The sequence below is a fragment of the Manacus candei genome, unplaced genomic scaffold (assembly GCF_025592945.1).
Source record: "Manacus candei isolate 608988 ecotype Guabito, Panama unplaced genomic scaffold, ASM2559294v1 h1tg000052l, whole genome shotgun sequence".
In the NCBI taxonomy this organism is placed as follows: Eukaryota; Metazoa; Chordata; class Aves; order Passeriformes; family Pipridae; genus Manacus; species Manacus candei.
The window spans coordinates 895,263-919,953 of record NW_026138100.1 but is presented as its reverse complement, the minus strand read 5'-3'; the positions used below and the strand labels follow the sequence as shown (position 1 = coordinate 919,953).

At 38.6% G+C, this 24,691-nt stretch overlaps 1 protein-coding gene across 6 annotated transcripts in view; it reads right to left on the bottom strand.

The window, feature by feature from the left end:
* AIG1 (androgen induced 1) overlaps positions 1-24,691 on the bottom strand; it is a 123,066-nt gene that overhangs the window by 52,812 nt on the left and 45,563 nt on the right. The window lies entirely within an intron of this gene.

Below are 24,691 nucleotides of genomic sequence, written 5' to 3'. Positions count from 1 at the left end.
TCCTAAAATAAACCCTACATATATATGTTTACAAACACTGATTACTTAGTGTTGTTTCACTCTAATCCACCCCAAGGGATTTATTAACAAGAACCTGGGTTACCCTCTCCCTTCTGGGGCAGGTTGCAACATCCTCCCACCCTTTTTCTCTTTCCTTCCCCTCCTTCCTCTACTTTTCCATTTTTGAAGCTTTTTCTGATGTACAGACTCTATACGGGAGATATTAATAGGCTTTTTCTAGAGGAAAGAGTACCACTAACTGAAGCAGGAAATTTTTTTGGACAGTATTTAAAATCAAGCCTGGCTAATGGTTCCAGTCCCTGACTGACCTCTGCTACTTCTGGCATGCTCAAAGTAAAGAACACCAGTCCTTCAGGGAAAGCCATACCAAAAAGCTAGTAGAAGGTCAGAAGGATTTAATATTTATTTCAACTATACTTTACTATTGGCAGTAGCATCCAAAATGTCTCACTGAATCATGAGGCAATAAATTGAGGCATAAATTGATAAAGTCTACAAACTTCAATTTCTAAGAGGAGTAACTCCTGACAAAATTTATAATTTGAACTGAGAAAAACTTTCCAGTTTTGTTTCTTTAACACATTCATAACTACCCTTCAGCTTCAGGGATATCATGGCAGACAAACATAAATACTGGCTTGCTCTTCTCCAGACCAACTGTTGTATATATTGGTTTAGGTCAGAAATTCTTTATGTGCCATCCTCCTATCTGATTTCAGGATCTTCCTGCCACACTCTTAGGCCAGTGGTTTCTCCATATCACCACTGTACTCCCCCCCACATGCTGGGTTTGGTTAGGCTTAGCACTGGAAAGAGTCTGGTCCCATTTTCTTGACATGTGCCTTTAAGACGTTGGTGTGCATTGATAAGATCCCCTCTCAGTTGTCTCTTCTCCAGGTTGAACAGGCCCAGCTCCCTCAGCCCATCTCATAAGAGAGATGCTTCAGACTCCTAATTTTTGTGGCCCTTTGCTGGACCCAATCCAGGAGCTTCACGTCTTTCTTGTAGTGAGGAGCCCAGAATTGGACACAGTACTCCAGATGCAGTCTCACCAGGGCAGAGTAGAGTGTCCAGATCACTTTCCTCAACCTCCAGGCTATGCTCTTCCTAATGTGCCCGTGGATACCGTTTGCCTTCTTGGCCACAAGGTCACACTGTTGGCTCATGGACAGCTTGCTGTCCACCAGGACCCCCAGGTTCTTCTCCACAGAGCAGGTATGCTTCCTTAGCCTACTTGAATTCTTAGCATAAGGAACACAAGTTTTCTCTGTCACAGCTCATCTTTTAATCTTTCTGATGGATCAGGGAATAAAGTTGTAAGAATGTACCCTAAAAATTATAGCCCATTGATATGTATTTATTTTCAGATAAGGCCAGCAATTATACTTAAAAACCAAGTACAATCCAAATAAAACTCATTGTTTCAACAGCAACAAGAAAAGGTACAGCTTTCTTCAGTAGTTCTTTTCCATAATGTGTTTCATGTGTTTGCCAACTGTAAAACTTCACTGAGGTTAAGTGAATGAAGGGATACAGTCAGTGACTAACAAAGAGACAGCAGGTAACAGAATCAGGAAATAAGGTATGCACCAGCACACGATTACCTACACAGACCCAGTTCTCTGATCGACTCAGTTTGGCACCTGACCTAGAGGAATGCACAGTGCATGTATGCTCACTACCTATGTCCCGTTTCAGCTCTGTACATGCACTGCCTATCCCTTCAGTTCTGCCACATTTCTGAAAACATGTGGGTTTTTTTTGGCACATGCCATGTTCAAGACACTTGCTTCGAAGAAATGCACAACTTTCGGAGTATCTCGCAATTCAGATTGCAGCACTTACTTTTTTAAGCCCAGTGACTGAAACCAAGTTTCTGCAATTTTGTTTACTGCTGTGAAGAAATTCACACTGCATCCTGACAGTAAGAGGACATATGATGAGGAAAGAGCTTAATAAAACAGGTAAATATCAAATGGCAATTCAATTCAATTTGAGAAAAACATTTAAATTCTGCTTGAAAAAGTTTAATGATATTTATTTTTAAGTCTGTGAAAGCATTTCTTAAAAAGCAAACCACTGAATTATTCCTTAGTGCATTGAAAGGAAAGGCCTAACTTGTAGTGATGTCAAAGGGGTAAGATTTCATTGCATATATCAAAAAAAGAAGCTACATCAAATAATAAAATTATACAGTAATATATTTTGCAGGTTTGGCAGAGTATGTTCACAGCATGGGAATCCTAAAGATATCATATTGATTAAATTTGTTTCAGAGACAAGAACCAAATTTGGGCACATTGGTAAGTGTTTCCTTGTTATGTCCATTATCTAGCATTTTGAATGACATATATTTGGCCCTTTGGAAGAAAAGAAATAACTTGAACTTTATTTTGAGAACAGTCCAAGAGAAATAGTGAAGCTTTCTTAACTTCACCAAAAGAAAGACAACATAATTTCTTCTATTTCTGTGCTCTTACACTATGTGAAAAGAAATTAAAAAGAGGTGCTAGAAGTAACTGGTGAAAAGATCCCTCTAGCACAAGCTCCATGAGGACAGCTGTATGGCTATCCCTAAGTATTGTATACCAAAGCAGAGGTATTCCTCACAGCAGACTGGAACTTCACACCACACTCAGCACAGTATGCAGCCTGTGTAAATCACTAATTTAGGGAACACAAATGACTGTATAAGTCTCAGCATATAGCACAGAAAAGATGCAGGAGGGCCTTAAGAGAGCCTAACACCTCCACTGCTTCCCTGTTCCCTGGGACAAGCTGAACCTTTCAGAAGCTCAATGTAGAGAAACTTGCCCAGAGATCCAACACCTGTGAACTGTGTATTTCCTAATTCTTAATTTATAGTTATCCTTTTCATACTGCCACCTCCCACCCAAAGACCCAGTCAAGTCTACTTCTCCCAGTAATCTGGAAGGACTGAAGCGTTGTGATTCAAGCTTTGGCTACATCTTTCACTTTCATCTAGATATGCTCTTGATTTTGCTAGAAGATTGCATTTGAGAGGGATGAGAAACCAAAATTAAGTAATAGTGGAGTGCACTTTTTAAAAGTGCCCTTAATCTTAAGAATTATACTGAACTACAAATCCATGGAGGCCAAATTCACAAATTTTTAATCCATTTATTCCTTTCAAAATATCATTTATTATTGTTTCCAAAATTATCTTTCACAGACTACTACTACAACAACAAATACAAGTCCATGCTGATCAGAATATCACCTCACTGGCTGATCTGATCTCACTGAGAGAAAGAGAGGCTTATAAAAAATGTTTAAAGACTAAACAGTACAACCAGCGCCAAGTTTCACTTGACTCACATTGTATGGAAGCTGAGGCCCTAACAGCCAGTGATCTTGTCTGCCAGAGGCCCATGTTCTCAAGTTTAAACAGATTTTATATTTGCCAGTAATACTTACAGTAATCACCAAGTTCTACTAAAGAAGACATTAAATAATTCCTATGACATCATATATTACATTTAATTTTCTCTTTAAAATGCATTAAGAAACATTTTGGAAAAAACTTAATTCTTTATAAACAAAACATAATCAGTATGGGTGTGTGTACCCAGATGTCTGTGTGTGAGAGAGATTTGGAAACTAAAGGCTCAAATTTCTCTTTTCTGAAAGACCCTAGATTTTATAAGGTCAGAACCGGAACTTTCAAATAAAGAAGAAAAACACGAATGCACGGAAGGAACACACATCTGTTACGCTGTAGTTCATACTGCAATCCAAAAACAACACAAGGAAAGGCATGCAAACAACATAACAATTTTGGTGTTCTGGTGTGATTTTAGATAATCAGGAGATTTTTGGTTAAGAGCAAACTAAAAAAAAAGAGGTATGAAAACTCAACATATTCCAGCTCTAGCCCCTATGGCTACATTGCTCTGAGAAGGCTGCTGAAAAAAACCCAGAAATATCTGACATTTCTGATTCCCCTTCAAAAGGGAAGTACAGTGTGTCTGAGTCTTCCTTGTTAGAGTACAAGTGTACAATGGTGTTTTAAGACAGAACAGGGACATATCAGTGGCCAGAAAACTCCTTTTCATAGATTGTCTTAAACAAAGCAGAGCTGTGGGACAACGGTGAGAGGAAATGGTTTCAGGTGGCAGTCCACAGTTTAGAAAGGAGTCCAAGTTGCTGATTGCTGGCGGTGCCCCAGAGCAAGGACCATGACATCCACAAGATACATCTTCACTCGATCTCATCTAAAAGGAATCCTGGATAATGCAATCCCAGTATCTGCTGGGATTAGCAGACCTCCATAGAAAGGTATATTTGGAAGGAGTTCAAGACAGATGCATCCTCCTTTCTAGTAACTTACAAAAGTCTGAAAGAAACCAGAGATGATGCTCATCTCCCCTCTAAGCAGGGAAAAAACCTCCTTGTTTGACTTTCAGTGTCAAAGTTGAGGAGGCAGTGATTTAACCACAGCAACACCTGGTATTGTTTTAAACCTGTGAGCAGGCCTTTTTTTTGTTTGTTTTTAAAGTTACTAAAACTGTTTATAGTTGCTTGTTTGTTTAGACTTCGCCACTAGAACTCTGGGGAGAAATCTCTTCAGAGAGAAGCTGTTGTTTGTAAAATAACTTGACAGGCAAAGCCTGTGGGGAAAATTGGCCTGTAACATGTAGGAAAAGCAAACAAGAGTGATAATGGATTCAAAGGTTAGTGTAGAGACAATGAAGAAATTAATTATGTTAATGAATGCACTCAGCTACACACGCTCCCCTTCATCAAACTACTGCATAGCTGCACCCCAGCTCTGGGTACATCCTCAAGACGGATGAGGATCAGATACTGCAAACAGGGTGAGATGCAACACATGGGAACATATGCAAGCTCTAAGTATGTCACCTAGGACAGGTATGCACATTCACCTGCTTGGTTGCAACACTAATACCTTGCAGACCGACTTGACTTCAGGCTGGGAGACAATTGCTGTTTTACCTCCTGCTGTGTGCAGACCACAAAACTTTACTCTGCAATTGAAGGAAAACATTATTTTCAAACGTGTGTGCATCAATGTTGCATGCCCGAACTACAGACCATCATGCAGGTGAAAGACTTACCCATTTCCCAACTCATCTTTATAGCTGGATCTTCTCACGCTAGCTCTTGAAAAGCTTAAAAGCAGCTAACTTAACTTCGCAGTGCAGCTTAAATTCAGTCAATATTTAGATTCCATCATTTCTGAAGTGACTTCCAAAGCTTCTTTTCTCCAATTTGGGATTTAACAAACTCCACGCAAAATTCCACATAACATCTGGTAAGCAATTATTGTGACTGGCTTATTTAACATTATTGCTTCTGTACTTCCCCGTTACCTTCATGAACTACCTTTAAACTGTAAAAAGCTGTTTATACAAAATGAAAACAGCAATAAAATTCTGCCAATAAATTCTACAGTATGATACCAAAATCAAATCTCAAGGTATTTCACATAACCCCAAAGCTGAGGCTTAAAAAGCATCACAGTTAAAATAGTCACAAAATTGCATGTTGGGGTTAGAAAATGTCTTTCAAAATAAATTTTTGATGCAAAACATCGTTTGGGCATAACTGAAATTCTGTCATTTTTTTGACAAAATCTTTCCATGGTTATAAACAACCTAAAAGATCCACCAGACTACTTCAGCACAGCTGCGTTGGGGGTATTCTGCCTTCTCTCAGCAGCTCTCCAGAACAAGGTAGCCTTGGGAGAATTTAGTTTTCAAGTGCCTGACGTACCAGTTCTGGGCTGTGGACGCAGCTTCTGGCTAAGACCACACCTTTCATAACACAGATTTTCCTCATCTCAGACCAACCAGTTTGGAGAAACACAAGTGCAACCATGAAGTGCACCTAGGAAGATGCAGTTCAGGTTTGCACTAACTGAGTTTGCACTCATTATTTTGTGACTTACAGATTTAAAATGTACAAAATAATGGAGAAAAACCCACTCTACAACAACAAAAAAACCCAGAATGAAACATTACAATTTTTTGCCTCCATTGATGACATAAAGAGTAAATACAATCTATGGATGTATGAAAAACTGGAAAATAATGGCTATACATACTGCTGCATGTCTATAGCAGAGGTGTGTTCAGCTTTGTCAGATGTAAGACCTCAGTAAGCCTTACCTATGCGGCATTTATGAGTAAATACAATGTATTTTTTGTATGCTCTATCACTGTATCCAAGTAAGAGAGAAACAAAGACTGGCTTATTTGAGGCTGCACAAGAAAAAAAGAGGAATAATTAATGCAAACTTACAGTCAGGTAAACTGCTGCAGAATTTGCTGCCCTTCATGGGGGAGACTTTTATTGAATACAACAAGAATAATGGACTGGGACAGCTTTAAAATGAGTTCATGGCCAAGGAACTGCACACAGACATAAAGTGGCATTAACAAGTGCCAAGCTCACGTCTGTCTAGAACAGAACCAGAAGCAATTGAAGAATTACAGCAGTAGCCAGGTCAATGACGTGTAAACAGTTTATCACGTTTTTTCTGTCAGGCATTACTCCTAAAATAAACAGCACTGTGCTCCATGAAAGGTAAGTGGTGACCATCTCACTTTGTGTGTGTGCTGATTTGCTAGGGATGATCAAAATGTCCCCTGCCAAAAGGGGACACCAGACCCATGGATTCATGTGGATCACAACATGTTGACAGCTCCAGTGCCTCCCCATTAAAAGGACGTATAGGAACAGGGGTAATACCACGATACAAAACAAGGAATGAAAGGCTCTTCAATATAGCAGTGGAAAGCATAACAAGCTGAAGTTAGACAAGTTAGAAATTTGGAAAAGAATTAGCAGTGACAGTGAATAATGACAGGAGCAAGCTGCTAAACAAAATAGAAGATTGTTATCTTTTCAGATCATGACCAAATGCCTTTCTGGAAGACAAACTTCAGCAAAACAAAAATTACTGGGCTCACTACAGGTGCAAGCGAAATATTATGGCTTGTGTTAAACAGGAGGTCAGACAAAACGATCCAATATTCTTTTCAGACCTTAAATGCCATGGATGTCTGGGTTTGTCTGCGTGATATTTTGTCAGTAGGAGAGGAATCACTCTCTGGGTCTGGATGAATCCTTGCCAACAACAGACCAGGAGCTGTGTAGCTGTGATTAGCACAGTGCACAACCAACCTAACAACTTGCTCCTGACTGGGCATCAGCCAGCTCACAATACAGAATCAAGTTGCATCTGTCTGCAAAATACCATACAGACACACCTACCCCTACCCAGCAAGCCAGCCAACCTAGTGCATTGTTGGAAATAAGGAAACAAGAGGCATGTCTGTGTCATGTCCTGGAACACAGTGCAGGGATTTCCAAGATAGCACCCATGGTGTTCACGCTGGAGCAAGCGGCAGTACAGCCATCTTGGCCTATCAAAAAAGCCTGGCCAAGGGGCAAGGTTAACCTAGCTGCAGTGCCTTCAAGACCAAGAGCTGTACCACACAGGAAGAGGCCAGGCCACCTCTGGACAGCTGGCCCTCGACATTGACTACCCCTGCTGCAGGGGAGGTGGGCATTACGTCCTCTTGTGGTATGTAGTACTCCAAGGCAAATTGTGTCATGGATTCTCTTCTTCTGGACCAAGAATGAGGGCTCAAGATGTGCTCCCTGGTCATGGCTGGAGCTTAAATGCTCTAAAAGGACAACCTGCATTCCTTTCCATCAAACTCTCAGCACCTGCTTGGTGACCTGTCTCTTTCTCAGCATGAACCAAACCAAAGCAATTCCAACTACAAAGGGAATGATGTAGTCACATCATTTTCTGTGCTCAGCATTTAAAGAGTACAATAATGAACAAGGTGCTAAGAACATGCATTGGACACGCAAAGATGGGTAAATAAAGTGCATGGTGCTAATATCATTGCCACCACGCAGTCTGTCTTTACAGAAAGTAGAGTGAGTAACACACTGAAAATCCTTAGTTTCTCAGCACAGAGCTCTACATCGACAAGAAAAATGCAGCTTGAGTAAAGAAGACAGAACATGGTCCCAAGGGAAAAATGTCTTCCAAATGGGCTTATGCCATAGGACTGCATTAATGCTGTGAAGAAGTATTGAAGTAAAAGTGCAAAACAAAAGCGAAATTGAGATGTTATTTGACTTGGGACAATCTGACTTAAAATGGTAGGTGCTGGGAAGGAATTAATATGGGAGAAATGATTAACTATTTCTCCAAAAATATAAATACAGAAGAATATTTTTGAAAATGCTTAAAGATTTTTAAGAAGCAGCAGAGCTTTTTGTTATATAGAGAACTCAATAAAAGTAAGAAAGGCAAAGCTAAAAACAATAAATATAAGCTAATCTGCCAAGCAGAAACTCCTTTGTTGCAGGATGAACCTACTGAGATACAGTCTCCTCTAGGAATGAGTGGCACTGCACCCCCTCCACCCCTTACTCAATTTACATGATTAGTTGATAATCTCAGTTTTTATTCATTAAAAAAGGCTTTCCAGTCTTTCCTGATGTGAAGAAGAACTTAAAACTGAGACCCTAAGGATTAACCTATCACGGCAAAATTCTCAAACTTGCATATATCTGGGCCTCTGCTCTTTTTAGTCCTGACCATTCATATCTTACCCCTCTGGATCACTGACACCTGGTGAAGAGCCCAACAATAATGGCACCACTGTAGGATGCACAGGGTTTAACTATATAGTTCATGGAGATTATGTAAAGACGTACTCAATAAGAAGGACTGGTGCGTGAGCAGTACTAGCATATATGATAATTCCACAGGATAGCTCTTAAAAGAATCCTAAATCACTAATTTTGTGGGTGGATAGTTCCTTGATAGAATCATGTCCAGCTGAAGGGGTAGAGTAATTGGAAAGAGGCACTGGGGGTGGGATTTAAATAGTACTGCAGCTACTGGATATGAACTATAAAACATGGTAAACATTTCAAAAAGACTGATTAATTGCAAACCAGAAAACTTTAGAATTATAACTATGACCTTAAAGTTAAGTTTTTCTCTAATCACAGAACCTTGAAAGCTGAAAACTCTCCTTCTTCTCTCTCTCTATTGTGCACCAGTATGATTCTCACAAACACATCACTTCAGCTGCTGTACTAGGAACAAAAACAGGATGGATATTAGACATTGGAAACACTCCATTTGCCTTTACCGCAAGGGTATTTTTTCCCATGGATCATAAGAAGGGCAGACGGGCATTCCCTTGAGGCAAACAGAGATGTTTTCAGAACATCGTGCAACAAGAATACTCCCTGACAACATGTCTAGAATAATATGTTCTAAGTACAACTTTCTGTACTGCACCTTAGGCTATTTGGTGGTGGACATATTTTTATACCCATTCATTTTCCCTGAACTTGTGTAGGGACCAGCTTAACTAAACATCAGCCTTTTAAAAGCAGGACATCTCATTTAGCCACCCAGATGTTCCTTACAAGTCAACAGGTCCATCAAATTTTCTGAAAAACTATCTGTTTATCATCATTACTCAGTTTCTCAATCAGCAAGGTGGAAAAGGTTATGATGAAAGAAATGCACTTAGTCATTGAGTATCTTGTGAGCAGACATATTCCAACTCACTCCTTGTCCCAGCATCCAGTTTCTTTACACAGCCTCTATGTGGCCAGACATCGATAAAGATGTGAAAAGTGAGACAGTGCCAAGTGCTACCCAAGGCTTCCCTGTGGACAGACTTTCAGTCCCATGTGATTTGACTAAACACACAGCTCATCTAAATGCCACCCCAGGTGGCATTTCCCTAAGCAGTAACAACAAAACATTGACCCCTGCCTAGAAGTGTGTGCTAGACAGCTCAGCTTGGTTCTCCCTGGGTAGCTCACCAGCTCCTTCTTCGCACCTCTATTAGCACAGCAGGTTTGGTAAATGCCCTGCCATGAACATAGCAAGTGGAAGAAGATCGCTGACTCTCTCGTGCTGTCAGAACAGCTACCTTCCCTTTGCATCTCTTGAATTTCAGCTGCAGTAGCCCTCCTTGCTGAGAAAAACAGGTTTTCTGTGCTGCTGCTGGTCCCTTCTGTTTCACATCTGGATATTGTTAACTGTATCCCATGTGGTCTGAGTTTTAGCAGCAAAAACACTCCAACAAATTCTAGTAAAACTGATTTATTTATATTAACTGGAGACTGGATACCCAGATAATACTATGTGGAATCATAGAACCATAGTATATTCTGAGCTGGAAGGGACCCATAGGGAACTATATTTCCCTTCCTCTTCACATTGACATTTCACCTTGACCTGTCCTTTGAAATAAATACTAGGGAAACCTCATGTTTTAGTGGTTGGAAGTTTAGAACTGAAAAGGTCAGAAGCTGAAACTAATTTAAGCATGACATGTCCTCTGTTTAGGAGACCTTAATTACATAGGAGTGGCGGAAGTCACAGCTAAAACTCAAACTTGATGCTGTGACACTTGCCTTCCCCTCGGATACCAACAGCTTACAGCAACCTCTATTTTTGCAAAGTCATAATCTGCTGCCATGGAAAGAATTATATTAGCAGAAATTGAATGCGTTGTTGCAAATCTTTGAGGGACAAAGCACTGCAGGAGGGAAAAAGAGGCATATATGTGTATGTATTTTTTGCAGCTGCATAAAACAAGAGATAAATAAAGCAGGGGAGTGCTGAATAGAGTTGTGAAAATGGTTTTAAGTCGCTAACATGAAGGAAAAATTACCCAGGTCTTGGACAGTAAAATTTCCTACCTTTCCAGTAGGTGGACAGTTATGAATTTATCAAATACTTACTTGGTAGAAAACACTTCTGCAGAAATATCTTTTATTCAAGCTAATCTAGGCAAAAGCAAGAAGGGTAAGGTCTTCAAAAATCAACTGCCACAAGTAACTAAAGGAACCAAGACATTATATTTTTTAAAAACATCACCACTAACAGAGAAAAAACCCACTTTAATAGTTGCAGAATGCTTTCCACTCTATTCAAGCAGGAAAAACCCTCTTGCATCAATGTGCCTAAGTCATGTGGCAGAGAAATAATCTTTAGAACTGAGAATGTGAGAATGAAGGAGACGATGGTTTATATCAGTCAAATACTTGTTCAGTTTGACTTAGTTTTGAGCCCATCGCTGCAAATTTACCAGCTCTCAGAGCTTTTTGCTGTCCTCAGTGCTATATCATTGTATTGCATGAGGTGGCAGAAAACATAATAAACTCCAAGACTGCCGCCTGAGGCTTGTTGCTTCTGCATGCTCTCACTCAGACTCTGCCGGGGAGTATGTATCCTTTTGGGATTTATGTCATGGATAAACGTGGTGAGTGAAGGATGCAGAAAGGCTGTGCTTGGCTGGCTTGTATCTAATTTATGGATGGGTGTATGTAGGCATGAAGTGTTAAGAATGCTGCAGACCACACCTGGCTGCAGCCATGCTGTGGCACAGCAAACTTAAACAATTCCTCTGCTCCTAGCAAGGACTGACTGGCTCTTGGGGAAAGCATTTATTGCCAGCATTCATCATCAGGAAAATGAAAGAGAACAGGTTTTATTTGTGCTATAAATCATCCACAGCACCCAAACACTCAGTTGCAGTCAGAAGAAAACCAAATTTTGGTGTGATCTCTCACAAACAGGCACCTCTTTTTTTTTTTTTTTTTAATTGAGACAAGTTGTATCTTTGAGATAGTGGAACCAAATACCATTTTTGAAGAGTCTTGTGTATGATTCTCACTTAAGGAGGAAAAGACATTGAAATCATAAGACGATGGAGTACTGTAACAAACTAGTTTTGAAGAATTTGAAAGCACCACAACTGAGCCTTCCAGTTGCAGGCCAATGCAGGAAAGCCGATGCAAGAGCTCTGGTAGGAATCGACTGCCTGCCAAATTCCTATTAATTAATAATAAGGATAGCTGAAGAAACTGGCCTCTGAGCGGAAAAATAAAGCTTGAAATCTCAGACCAACTTCTTCAGGAGCAGAACTACTGTGGAAGAGAGTAGTAGATCCATGTGTGTGGACAGATATAGGCTAATGCCTATAAATAGCTGCAAGCTGGCAGCGCTACAGCAGTAACAGAAGCCAGACTGTGGTAACAGCCGGTTGCGCTATAGAAATATTCATCCTAATGCCATCTCCCTTCTTGCTGTGGGAGACGCATTAAAAAAAAAAGTCTGGATAGTATATTAAAACTCTATCAGGCTTTCAACAAGGTCTCATAAGGTTACATGAACAAATTTAAAATTTCCTTTTAGAAATTCAGTTCAATCGCCAAGGTTTCATGGTTTCCATGAAAATGCCAAGGAAAATGACCCTTAAATACAATTTTGACATTTAGTCCCCTAAGTTTTCTCTACAACAGTAGCAACAGTGGTAAGGAACCTTATACTGAAAGAGTTTAGATAAATTTGCCAGATCAAAGAAGCAAATATTTTTTACTCCTTTTGCTGCTGTTGTTAATTTAAACCAACAGGCAATTTTAATCCTCCAGAATTAATGTCATACCTCTCAATTAGAAAAATAAAATATAAGCCTAAGTAAACTGTCTTTAATATTCTTGTAAAGTTTAATTCATTTGTTTGCAAAGTGATCTGAGATATCTGGAAGATTAAGTACTATTTTCTTTTCTTAGCAAAGGTTAGAATATGTTTGGGAATTCTGCTGCAGTAATGCAAATGAGACTGGTTTCCACAAACGTAATAAAAATACTAGATTCTCAAATACATTGCATCTACATTGAATGCACTGACAAAAATAAGGAGAGAGAAGAGAAAAATCACAGCACTTTTCTACCCTTCTGACACCGTGGGGTTCCTGGGTTCCTCACACTTCTTGCAAGAGTACACGAGGATAATCTGCTATTCTAACAGGTACTGACAGGAATTACCTGGTCTGTGTCACCTGTGAGGGGACCAAGCAGAGGCTAGTTCTTTTTACATGTTGTGCAGTTAAAATGTTGTCAGAGACTTTTTAATGCCAAGGAGTTTTACATATTCCTATTTATATTTTGAAACTGCAGTCACAGTGTGTTCAGACTCGCCCTCCTCTGCCTAGCAATGTATAGGTGGGATCTTTTATGTACAAGCCAATTTGATATAATATGCTTTCGGGTTCACCACAAAATGTTCTTCCTGACACTGTAAAACTTACCAAGAGGCTGTACAGTATTGTATTACATGGTAATGGTATTTCCAGAAAAAAAAAAAGAATTACACATGAATAAAGCAACGAAAGTATGCAGGTAACCATGGCTACTGTTGTGAACTAAATAACATTTTTTATACAGCTGTGAATATTTGTATTATTGCCAGCTAAGCTGAGAGTTCAGATTTGAGACAGGACTGGTAAACACTGAATTCTTGCCTGAAGAAAGGTACTTCCCAAAGTGAATCCAGGCCTCTACATTGTGCCGCTGCTCATTCTGGTATAACTTTGTCTAGTAAAAATACATCTTATTACCTCAGCCAAAACAATCAAAATACAACTCTTCGCGGCCACTAGTTATACTTTACTGTCAGTGATACACTTTTGCACAAGCTATTTTCTGTCTTAAGAGTATTTTTATTTCCTCTTGTCATATACCCACAATCACAGCTTTTGATTCCATAAAAGAGACTTTTGAAAGATCTTTAAAAAATTTGCAAACTCTCAGCTTTCCTTGATTTTCACTAGTAGGAACACCCCTACCCCTCTTTGGTCCAACAGCATTCCTGGACAACAAAAGAAACAACAGTTTCAAAATGACAAGGCAAATGAGAGGGACCTTTCCTCCTTGACATCTTTTCAATTTCCAAGTTTGTCCTTCTTAAATCATCCTTCTGTTTACATGTCAGAGTCTCTCTTCTCAAATCAACTGTCATCTGAGAAGGAATGGAAACCTAAGGGATTTTGCTCCTTACAGAGAAAAGGTACACCCAAAATCAAATTATTTGGAATAAGTTGACAGTAGTTGCTACACTAAAAGAAAACATAAACACAAAAGCAGTTGGTGAGATGAACCTGTACTTCCAGTGATATAAACAAAACAAAAATATAGTTACAAACGCCTATTGTAACTAAGTGAAGTAGGACTTAGAGCAACATCTCTCTATTCAAAACTTGAGTCACTTCCTCCTTCCAATAGTACATGAGTTTGAAACCCAAGTGAGTGATCATTCATTCGCTATGTATTTGTCTTCTTTGCCTGGTTTGGACAGAGAAGATTGTTTCTTAATAAAAAAATTGGCTAATGAAGGAAACATAGATTCACTTTACAGATCAATCTAACAGACTGCCTGTAGCCTCAGGCAAATCACAAATTCCATGTTTTAGTTTCTCCTCTGTAACACGGGAAAAATACAAACTCTTTTTTTGCCAGTCTTTACCTGTCCTATTTATTTAGGGTGAAAGAAATTTAAGGACTAAACATTTCCTATCTGTATCAATGGAGCTTAGCTTAGATAAAATTATAGATGTTCTTTATAATGGTACTAGGTACCATTTTAAAGCAATATATATTATATATGATGTATTTCTCTCTATGTATAGTGTATATATATATACAAACACTGTATGTACTATATATATACACACTATATATATACACACACATGATAGATATATATATATTACTATAAATTTACTATATACAGTAATCTACCAAGTTGATATAACAGAGAATATAACCATAGGAGGCTCAGTAGCACAGTGCAAGCAACTGTGAGATCTAAAGACCCACAAACTCTGGGGATATTTGAGGCAGCATGTGTACAGAGGGCACTCTTCTGATTTCTGCCTTCACGAAAATGGCAGAAAAAGAAAATTCCTGTGTAAAACCAGTGGTCACAAGAAACCAAATGAAGCCAAAGTTCTGCATGTTGGCCTAAAATAAACGATGGGTGACATTTTCAATATAAACTGGGTACTTCTCTCTCAAGCTTTTTCTCAGTCAAGTACAGTACACACAATTATCACCTCCAGGTTCTATGGCTCTCCCCAGCTGACTACTATTAGCACCTCTTTATTTCAGCATTTGGTTTCCTCTACTATCTTCTCTTCCTTAACAACCTCTAAGGCTATCACTTTTTCTCTTAGCTTCTGACACATGCATTTCTTTCTCCTTCCAATTCCCTCTCTTTTCCATCTTTCATTCCTCTGCTTCAGGAGCAAAGACCAAAATCCTATCCACCTTAGTCTCTATGAAATTCACCTTCTAAATGATTTGCAGCTGTATGAATTTTTAAATAACTTGCAGTTGACACAATTTTGTTTGTAAATGGAAACATCAGTAAATCTGTGTGTTACTAAAAAGACATTTTTAATGGATATTTCCTTTGCAGAAAATTATATCATTTCCCATATCTTCATTTTTAGAAGTGCCTTAAAATATGAAGTTCAGTAGACCATATTTCCCCTATATAGTTCATAAAAAAATTCTATGTTACATACTGCATTTGCAAAAGAAGCCACAAAAATGTGTATTGCAGTGACTCAGCAAGTTGGAACTCTGCATAGTGGGTTTATACAAAGTTGGTAAAGCTCAAAGTAACAGAATAAAAAGCTAAATGCCCTAGGAAGAAATAAAATTGCTTCCCGTTGGAAATAAATTTAAGTATGTGATTTGACTATTACACTGATTTTTATAAAGAAGAGTTTCCTTTCTAGGTATATTTGAACTTTCTGCAGCATGCATCATAGCCTAGAATATCTTATGAGATATCAGGAGCACTAAATTTGTATACAACAGGAAGTAATGTAACTATTTGAAGCAGAGGCTGCTTCTGTTCTGCAGCAGAATGGACAATATCAACTTTAACTCTTAGTTGTATTTGCATCTGTGAACTTCAAAGTAATCTGCAGCAGGCAATTCACCTCTTCATTGCAACTGAATGAATGGGATGCTGAGGCACCTGAATGGGAAATATCTTGGAGGAACCAGCAAGCCCCCAGCACAGTGAGGAGTAGAGTGCAGGTGCACACAGTCTGGTCTGGCACAGGAGCTGCCCTGCCTGGGACACTTCATAACCAGAAGCAGAGGTGCAGTGCTACAAAATCCTGCAAGAGACAGCACTGTTTTTCTAACTATCATTAAAAAGCACCACAAAACGCAGGCATCAGCTAATAAAGACTTATAAAAAATGCTTTTGATTAAACACTAAATAATTTCTCTCAGATTATTGGGTAAAACAGTGTCAGAACTAGGAATAAAATGGAAATTTAAAAACAGGATTTAAGCAGCACTTCAAATATGCAGCGTTACTTGTTTTGAAGAGAAAGCAAGCTGTGAAGAGTTGAAGCATATCAGTTAATATTGCAATGGAAATATAAGACCAAATCATGTACTGGCTATTGGTCTACCTTTTGCCATTTTGAGACACTCCACACCCCGTACTATTTCTCCATAGTCAGAGCTTTTTCTTGCTCAGACAACTCTGCTGTCAGAGGGAGGGAAAGAGTCACCTTAGTCAGACTCATGGTCTCTGATAGAAACAGACACCTCCAAAAGATTATGGTTTTTCCTGAGTAGGGCACTGGGCTGGAACTTGGGTGCTTTTAAATATCCAGAGGTAAAAGGGACAATTGTAGAACTGAATGATTAATGGCAATGGCTTATACATTTGTCCAAAATACCCTTCATGCTACATCCTGAATTTGAGCCTGTTGCATTTGAGGAGTTACTAAAAATGTACATTGATTTTACTTATTTGTATCTATGTGGGAAAGAAAAAATATGGGGATTGAACTGAACAGCAGGGCAGATGTCAGGTTATGTCAAAGCTTACAGCCCACCATGAGCAAAAGTAGGTCCCAAGGTTGTCCCCAAATCCTTGATTTCTGCCTATCAGCATGTATAAAACATTACTGCTGTGGCACTACTTCAACATATTAATCATCTGAATATGAAATGACTTCTGCAGAAATGATGTCTGTTTCCAAATACAAAGACACATAAAAGACAGCAATTAACAAAGAAAAAAGTTAGTTTTAAAAAGCAGTAATTTTTACACAAACAATGTCAAAATATTTCCTTGTATTAGTTCTCCTGAAGCAATAATGATCTCAGGATACAGGCAAAAGCAGTAATTTTTATTTCACCAACTTCAAGGGCTGGAAAAAGCATATAAGCTTTTGGGCTCAGACTCCCTTCACCACGTCTGCTGATTCTTCCGGTATTGGGTCCATGTGAAATAACGCACTTTCCAACAATGATAAATAGGTAAAAATCTGGTCACTGAGTTAGTACATATGCCTTCAATTGAAGGAAAAGCTGTCTGCCAAGCTTCAACCAAGTAGATCATAGGTCTGTGAAAAAAAGAATCTAAAAGGATGGAATCCAGTTGCTATAGCGGCACATTAAACAAATAAATGAGATACCATGGAATGCTGCAAAATATTTGTGGTCTGATTAAGTCATATTTGCCACGTGTGAACACTAACAGCACAGTTTAGTAAGGTGGGTACAATATAGTACAGTCCCACTTCTATTGTATGTAAAGTCAAATTCTTATCTGAGTATTAATGGTAACCAGTGTGTCCAAGGATACGTAACACGGCATTTTACTGTAATCATAAAGCAAAGCAAAGTCCCTTAAATACATAAAATTAGACAATTAATACTTATTAAACTACTATACTTTCAAAGAGATATTTGCATTGTACCCTGTGTTTGCATGAGCTGCTAAAGGGACAAAGCTCTCTGTGGTGATCACCTCCAGGATGACTTGCATATGGAGTGCTCAGAGTACACAACTTGTAGCTGGCAGCTGACTTATTAAATTTTCTTCAACATAAGCAACCCTCCTCCAATACATATTTTTTTCCAGTGAAATGTTCTGTTTTCTTTATAAAAGACACTGTTTGAATATACTCATTAGTAATCATAATAATAAATCCTTTAACATTAGACTCTACTATCTGCCTATGTTCTCTGAAAAAAAACTCAGAGAAGAAACCAGAAATTTACTATGTCAAGACAAAACAAGTGTCTGATTTTAACTGAGAAGAGCACAGATTTTTATAAAAAATGCATACCACTTATGAATATATTTTGGACGTATTTAAAAGTTGAACATTTATTTACATTTATAACCTGTAAATCATATATCTGATAAATCAAGCAGTTGCACCAGAGAAATGCCTACAGCTTAAGCATTACAAAACAGTTGTGCACAGCTCCAGCAGTGATTATGGCAAGCAATATAAGCTGCACAAATGTTAAAACAAAACCAGCATTCCTAATATTGTCAAAATTACAGAACGAAACAAACGCATTTCCATCCCACACCACTGCTGGTTTAACAAACAGACCTAGCAGTCCACAGCCAAACTCTGCTTCTCAGTATGTACTCCACACCCAGAGTAAGGCAGAAAATCTAAGTATCCCTTCATGTGTTCTTTTGGAGCTTTTCTTTAGTTATTTGCTTTGTGCCCATAATAATCGCCTTAACAAACATTTGTATGAGTGACTTCAGCTGAAAATCTGGCTTTAAGCTTTTATTACCAGTATTATTACTATCGGCATAATTATGACTTCCAGGGTTATACCTACTTTTGGCTGTTTAAGTGGGGCAGTTTGAAACACAGACAGTACATCTCCTTACCTCTGGTACTTCCTGCACACCTGCAACCTTTAGCAAACCACATCTGTTTTAATATGCAATGCAACTCACACTTCACAGCTGATATGAAAAAATGTGGGCTTTCATCAACAGCAGGACTGAAGTTGTGAGAGTCAAACAGATGGTCAAGATAACGTACAGCACTGTCAGATAAAAGTATAGACAGCAATGCAAAGATATCAACATCATTTTACTGGTATCACCCAGATATGTTTTATATGAACACAGGCCTCATACTACTGCATGGTTGCAGGTGGTTTTCATCCTAAACTTTTTCCAAGGTTTTGAAGCTCCTGGAATGTCACTGTGCAAATACTACTTCATCTGACCCATAAACTACATCCAACAGCAACAGAAGAAATTCTCCTCTTCTCACAGAGCATCCATAAGCTCTCAATTCCTTGCTCTCAATTCCTCTAACTAATACATCTGAGGGAAGTCTTCCCAGTGAAACAATGGAAGAAAACACATTCATCTTTTTTACTGTTTATTTCCTTGCTACTCCTTTCCTCCTCCTCCTCCCTCAGGTCCTCTTTAGAATTTTGAGTGTCTTCCAGCTTGTCTACATTATTCTGTGGCTCTTTTTTTTATTCACTTGCCTCATCTGTTTTGGTTTTTTTCTTCTTTTTTTTTTTTTTTTAGGTAGGAGTTGGAATAGCATCAGCTGATTTTTTGATTCATCTCTTTCTTCCCGCCTGTCTTTTCTTCTCATTCAGCTATCTTTCCCTAACCTCCCTTTTTATGCTCTCTCACTGATTCTCTCCCCTACTCTCCTCCTTTGGTAGTAACTCCCACAACTTGATGTTGACACTAGATGCTCTCATCCTCTGTGCTTACAGACATAGTTATGTGATATTGTCAACAGAAGGTGGCTAAACCTCTGAAAGAGACCTCATCTGGGGATTTCAGCTCTCAGGCTTTTAATTTGCAATGCTCACACCTAGAATACGGCTCACATGTTTAGCTGTTACTAAATATTCAAAAAAGTTTTAGAAAAGCTTCCTCATTACTAAGGGTTGGGGTCATTTACACCAGGAGGAGCCTCTGTGTGCGTTTTCTCCAGATGACTGGAAAAAGCAAGTAATCAGAAACATTCAGCATCTGTGTTCAGTTATAAAGCTGTCTTCACCTTACCTTGATGAGTGTCCTCTGGCAGATATGCAACATGGTTAAGGCCAGCCTCCTACTTCAGAAAAACTACTGTGCTGTTATTGTGTTAGGTAAAGGGGTTTTCCTAATGCTCCTAGAGGATGCCACTCAGGTAATTTGGACTTCTTCATCCTAGCAGCCTCTCTCAATTTTCAGGTGCTACACTATCACAGGTTTTGACACACCACTAATTTCCAAGCCCTTCACATAAGTAACAGAAGATCAAAAGAATCTTTTAAGCTGCTGCTGTTTTTCTCCCCAGAGCAGGGAGATAATTGATACCACTGTATTTATGCTCCAGTGGTGGAACTGGCAGATAATGAGGAAAGATAGCAGATGGAGCCATGTAACTGCAGCATGAACATGCAAGAAGTGTACAAATCCAACAACATTATTTTCACGGGTTTTGCAAATATTCTGAGTCCCCAGGCAACCAGCTTCAATTGCTACTCTTTCCATCAGATAGATGTTTAAATAATAGCCATCTAGGTGTGGGTATTCTGTTGGATATTAAATTAAAAATTTTTCCTGATTTTTATCAGAAAACTTTGCAAGTTACGTAACAAGCAGAAACTCCTTTCTGGAGCACTGAAAACTTTATTCACACCTAACATATGAAAATATTGTAGGTAAATTAAGAAGAGCAGTTGACTTGGAATATCCCTGAAAGCCTTAAATTGGATTTAGAAACAAATCTCAGAAAAATATAAGTATCTTCTAGTCATAAGCATAAGGCATTAGAAGGCATAAAGAGAGCGCATACATGGGATGTTGCTCTGTTAGGAAGCATCCCCAAGAAGTATAATGCACTCTTTCAAATTACTCATTTCTGAAAAGGATTATTAGGTTAACATGCTAGATGGAAACACTGATGAAAGAAAGGACATCTCCTTGTTTGTACATCAGAGCAAGCACCGTGCAGCAGCTGACCTGCGAATGATGAAGAGATAGATTTGTCAAAAAACTCACCAGTGTTGGACCTTTCAATCTCTCTATGTCAGGTTACTATGAGTTTTGATTTTTGTACAACTTTTCTATTTTTTTACTTGTCGAATCATCAAGGAAAAAAGATTTACACTAGAAAAAAAGCTTTCATAAAATCACAGAATGATTTGGTTTGGAAGGGACTTAAAGATCATCTAGTTCCAACCACCCTGCCCTGGGCAGGAACACCTTCCACTAGACTAGATTTCTCAGAGCCCCATCCAACCTGGCCTTAAATGCTTCAAGGTATGAGGCATCCACAGCTGCTCTGGGAAACCTGTTCCAGTGCCTTACCACCTTCACAGTAAAGAATTTCTTCCTAATACCTAATCTAAACCTACTCTCTCTCAGTTTGAAGCCATTCCCCCTAGTCCTATCACTACATCTCCTTGTAAAAAGTATCTCTCCATCTGTCTTGGGGGACCTCTTCAAGAACTGAAAGGTTGCAATAAAGTCACCCTGGCGCCTTCACTTCTCCAGGTTGAACAATGCTAATTTTCTCATCCTTTCTTCATAGGAGAGGTGTTCCATCCCTCCAATCATCTTCATGGCTCTACTCTGGATTCACTCCAACAGGGTTATGTCCTTTCCATCAGTAAAACAAAGAGACACACACAAGCCAAGGCCACCAGACTGAAGATAAGGCTGTTAGGAAAAACAGCTGGAGAGGTGGTCAGCAGGACTCTGTATCACTCTCTGGTGCACTCAACTTTTCAGCAATAAGAAAAGAGAGATAACTTGTGAAATAAGTAGAGATATATCACTTGGACAGGCTCCTTCCTCTCCATAACTTGTCTTTTTCTGCTATTTGTCCCAGCTTTTGTGCATTCTCCTGAATACAAGGACAGAGGGTAAGTCTTTCTAGAAATGTCTTTTTTTCCCATTTCCCAAAAGCAACATTAAAAAATAACAAGAGGACAAAACTGGAAGAGCTCATACAGACTGCAGTGGCACAGAAGTAATGAAATAATCCTTTCTCCAACTCCACAGATGCAGAGCATATTCTTCTTCCCCTCTTCCTGACCTCTCCTCTAAAGTTCTCATATGAAGACAATACTTTGTGACCTCCAGAGCCACTTAAACCTCTCAGTAAGTAGTTTCTATCTCTGCATTTTGCTTTCTTCACCACAAACAAAAGATGATTCACATTTTTAAAACAAATTTGAGACAGCGTCTGCGAAAAACAAAGAAGGACTCTTGCTGAAATGGTATGCTAACTTGGATAGATACCTCAGGGAGTCCTGCCATGTAATCTGGCTCAAAATCAGCAATGCTCAAGCTTAAATTAATTCAGACTACATATCTGTTTATGTGTGCATTGGTTAGAATAGGAGCAACCTCTACTTATATAGCCTGTGCTAATACTGAAGGGAATATAACTTACGGAAACAAATGTTATCCATGCATCAACCTGTCCAGTCCCAACACAAAAAGGTGCAAGGAAGGAGCTGATAAAAAGCCTATTACTATGACTCATTAGTTTTAAACACTAAAGGTTAGCCTTTAATTAAAAATTCCTAATACTGATAAAGACCAGATAGACAGCCATCAGAAAATGGGAAAGACTATTTCCCATGGAAAATGCACCTGTTGAATTATGAGCTGATATGGATCCAAACTGCAGCACAGTCTCAAGAACACAAATGACATATTTGATGAAAGAGTTCAGTAATTTGGCAACTAAAATTGTAGCCCGCAAAGATGAATTCATCTGCATGACTAATAAATCTAGGAAGTGCATCTGACAGTTCAGAAACAGATCACAGCTGAGACACAGCCCTATTCTACAACAGCTCTCTTTAGACAGGTAGTTATTTTGTCCGATAGAAGCTTAACTTGTGCGACTCAGATGTGCTCCTTCACACAGTAAACAGAGATGAAATCCCTTCTTCATTGAAGAAATCAACAGCAACCCTGCCACTGATTTCCCTGGTCATTTCTCAAGTCATAGTGATGCTACTGGTTATGGATGAAGCAACTGACTGAGATGATGAAAATATCAGTTTTATGGCACAGTACAACTCTGTTAGTGATACCTTTCACAGGTGTATGAATCTACATGTATGAAGAACTATTTGGTACTACAAGGCACCACTTACTGTACAAATTTCCCCATACACAGGAATTATATTGGTAACTACTACAGTGTGTATACATAGATAGATATATAAAATGGAAACAGAGTTCTTGACACCATACGCAATTTTATGTTTGTGGCTTTTTATTTCGTGCACAATGATTAGCCTCTCCTTTGATTCTATGAAACTTTATAAAAAATATTAAGATTAAATCGGCAATAGGACCACATAGTTCCAAGGCTCATTTAGTTTGTGTTTTCCATCTCTAGAGGGGATTTTTTTCTATAATTAGGATTTATTTTTTTTATGTTGAAAAAGTATTGCTATGAAGGAGTGATATCTCTGAGTATTAACAAGACAGTACTAAGTATTCAAGAAAACAGAATTTCAAGTATAGATGGTGTTGTAACTGTAGAGAAGGGATGGGAAAGGAGGAGAAGAAAAAGGACGATGAGAACTAATTATTATAACCTAAAAAAGCAGCAGACACTGCTTGCCCAAACCACTTCTGCCTGGGCTAATGCAGCCTTTCAAACAGTTTCTGCATACAGCCTTCTTTATAGCCACCTTAAAATGCTTCTGAAGTATGAATACTCTCAAATATTCTAAAGTATGAACACTCTCAAATATTCTACTACTAATGGAAATATGATTGCTATTATTACAGCCAGATTTCATGACTTTTCACTCCTTTTCTATATATGGATTTTGAAGGCTGATGTTGACAGTTGAGCAAGTTGTTACAGCTGGTCATAATACCTTTGCCAGAAACTTTCAAAAATATGACTTTTCAAGTAAACTAGGAATCTTTTTACTGTGAAAAATGTATAGTTTTACATTTTCCGCTTTTCATGGCTTTTTTTTGTGCTAAATACACTTTTTGGGGAAACTGTTGTGAAAAAACCTGGAAAGAGTATTCACAGGTTAAGTAACACTTGCGGTCAGATTCCTAAGAGCTGCACCAGGTACTGCAGGGGAAGCTCACACAAAAGTGGGATGTATCAGCAGTGCTACAGAGGCAAAACAACCCACCTCTCACTGACAGGTTTCACTCTGCCAAGGCTAACGAGTCTCTTGTGTGAATTTTGTTGTACAAGGTTGGGCTCCAGCACGGCCACCCTTGCATTCAGAAAAATTATCATTGAATGTGCACAGCTGATGTCAAAATGTGAAGAAACACATGAGGATAAATGTTTATTTCAGTATAAAAAACCAGCCAGGGATCCTGACTTTTCTAAACTGTATTCCCAGAGGTCCTACCCATTTCCCACAGGTGAAAATTTTATTCTCTAAAATTTGCCAATGTCAAAATTGTAACTACTAGTAAGTGAAGTGCTGGCATTCTCAAGGTAGTTTAATAACCTTTCATATTATTATGGGCAATGCATCAGAATTAATTAGCATGAAAGCTGATGAGGATAAAATGATAGGTAAAATATCAGAAAAAATGTGACTAAAATATGGTGAAAAGCCCACAGCCATAAGCTTTCCCTGTGATTGAGCTAAAGGAACACTTGGATAAATGGAGATTGATGCAGAAAACAATTCCATTACAAAAGTCTTTCAAAAATGCTTTCTAAAATACTTCAAGTTGAAAAAAAGTCTAAGATGCTTGCATACAATACATTTCAGCAAACTCTATGATGTCCAAAAATTACAAATAAAAAAGCCTTCTTCATATATTCCACTAAGCAGACATTTCTACAAAGCAATGTGAGCTTGAGTCGCCTCTCAGTTATGGCTGAGAGAGAAGACTTCCTGAAACAGCTGTTTGTTGCCAACTGCTTCACACTATACAACAACATAAAACTGCTTCACAATTCATGAAAAATGTTACAGGTTAGGTACTTCCAGTATGTGGAATGTCACCTGGAAG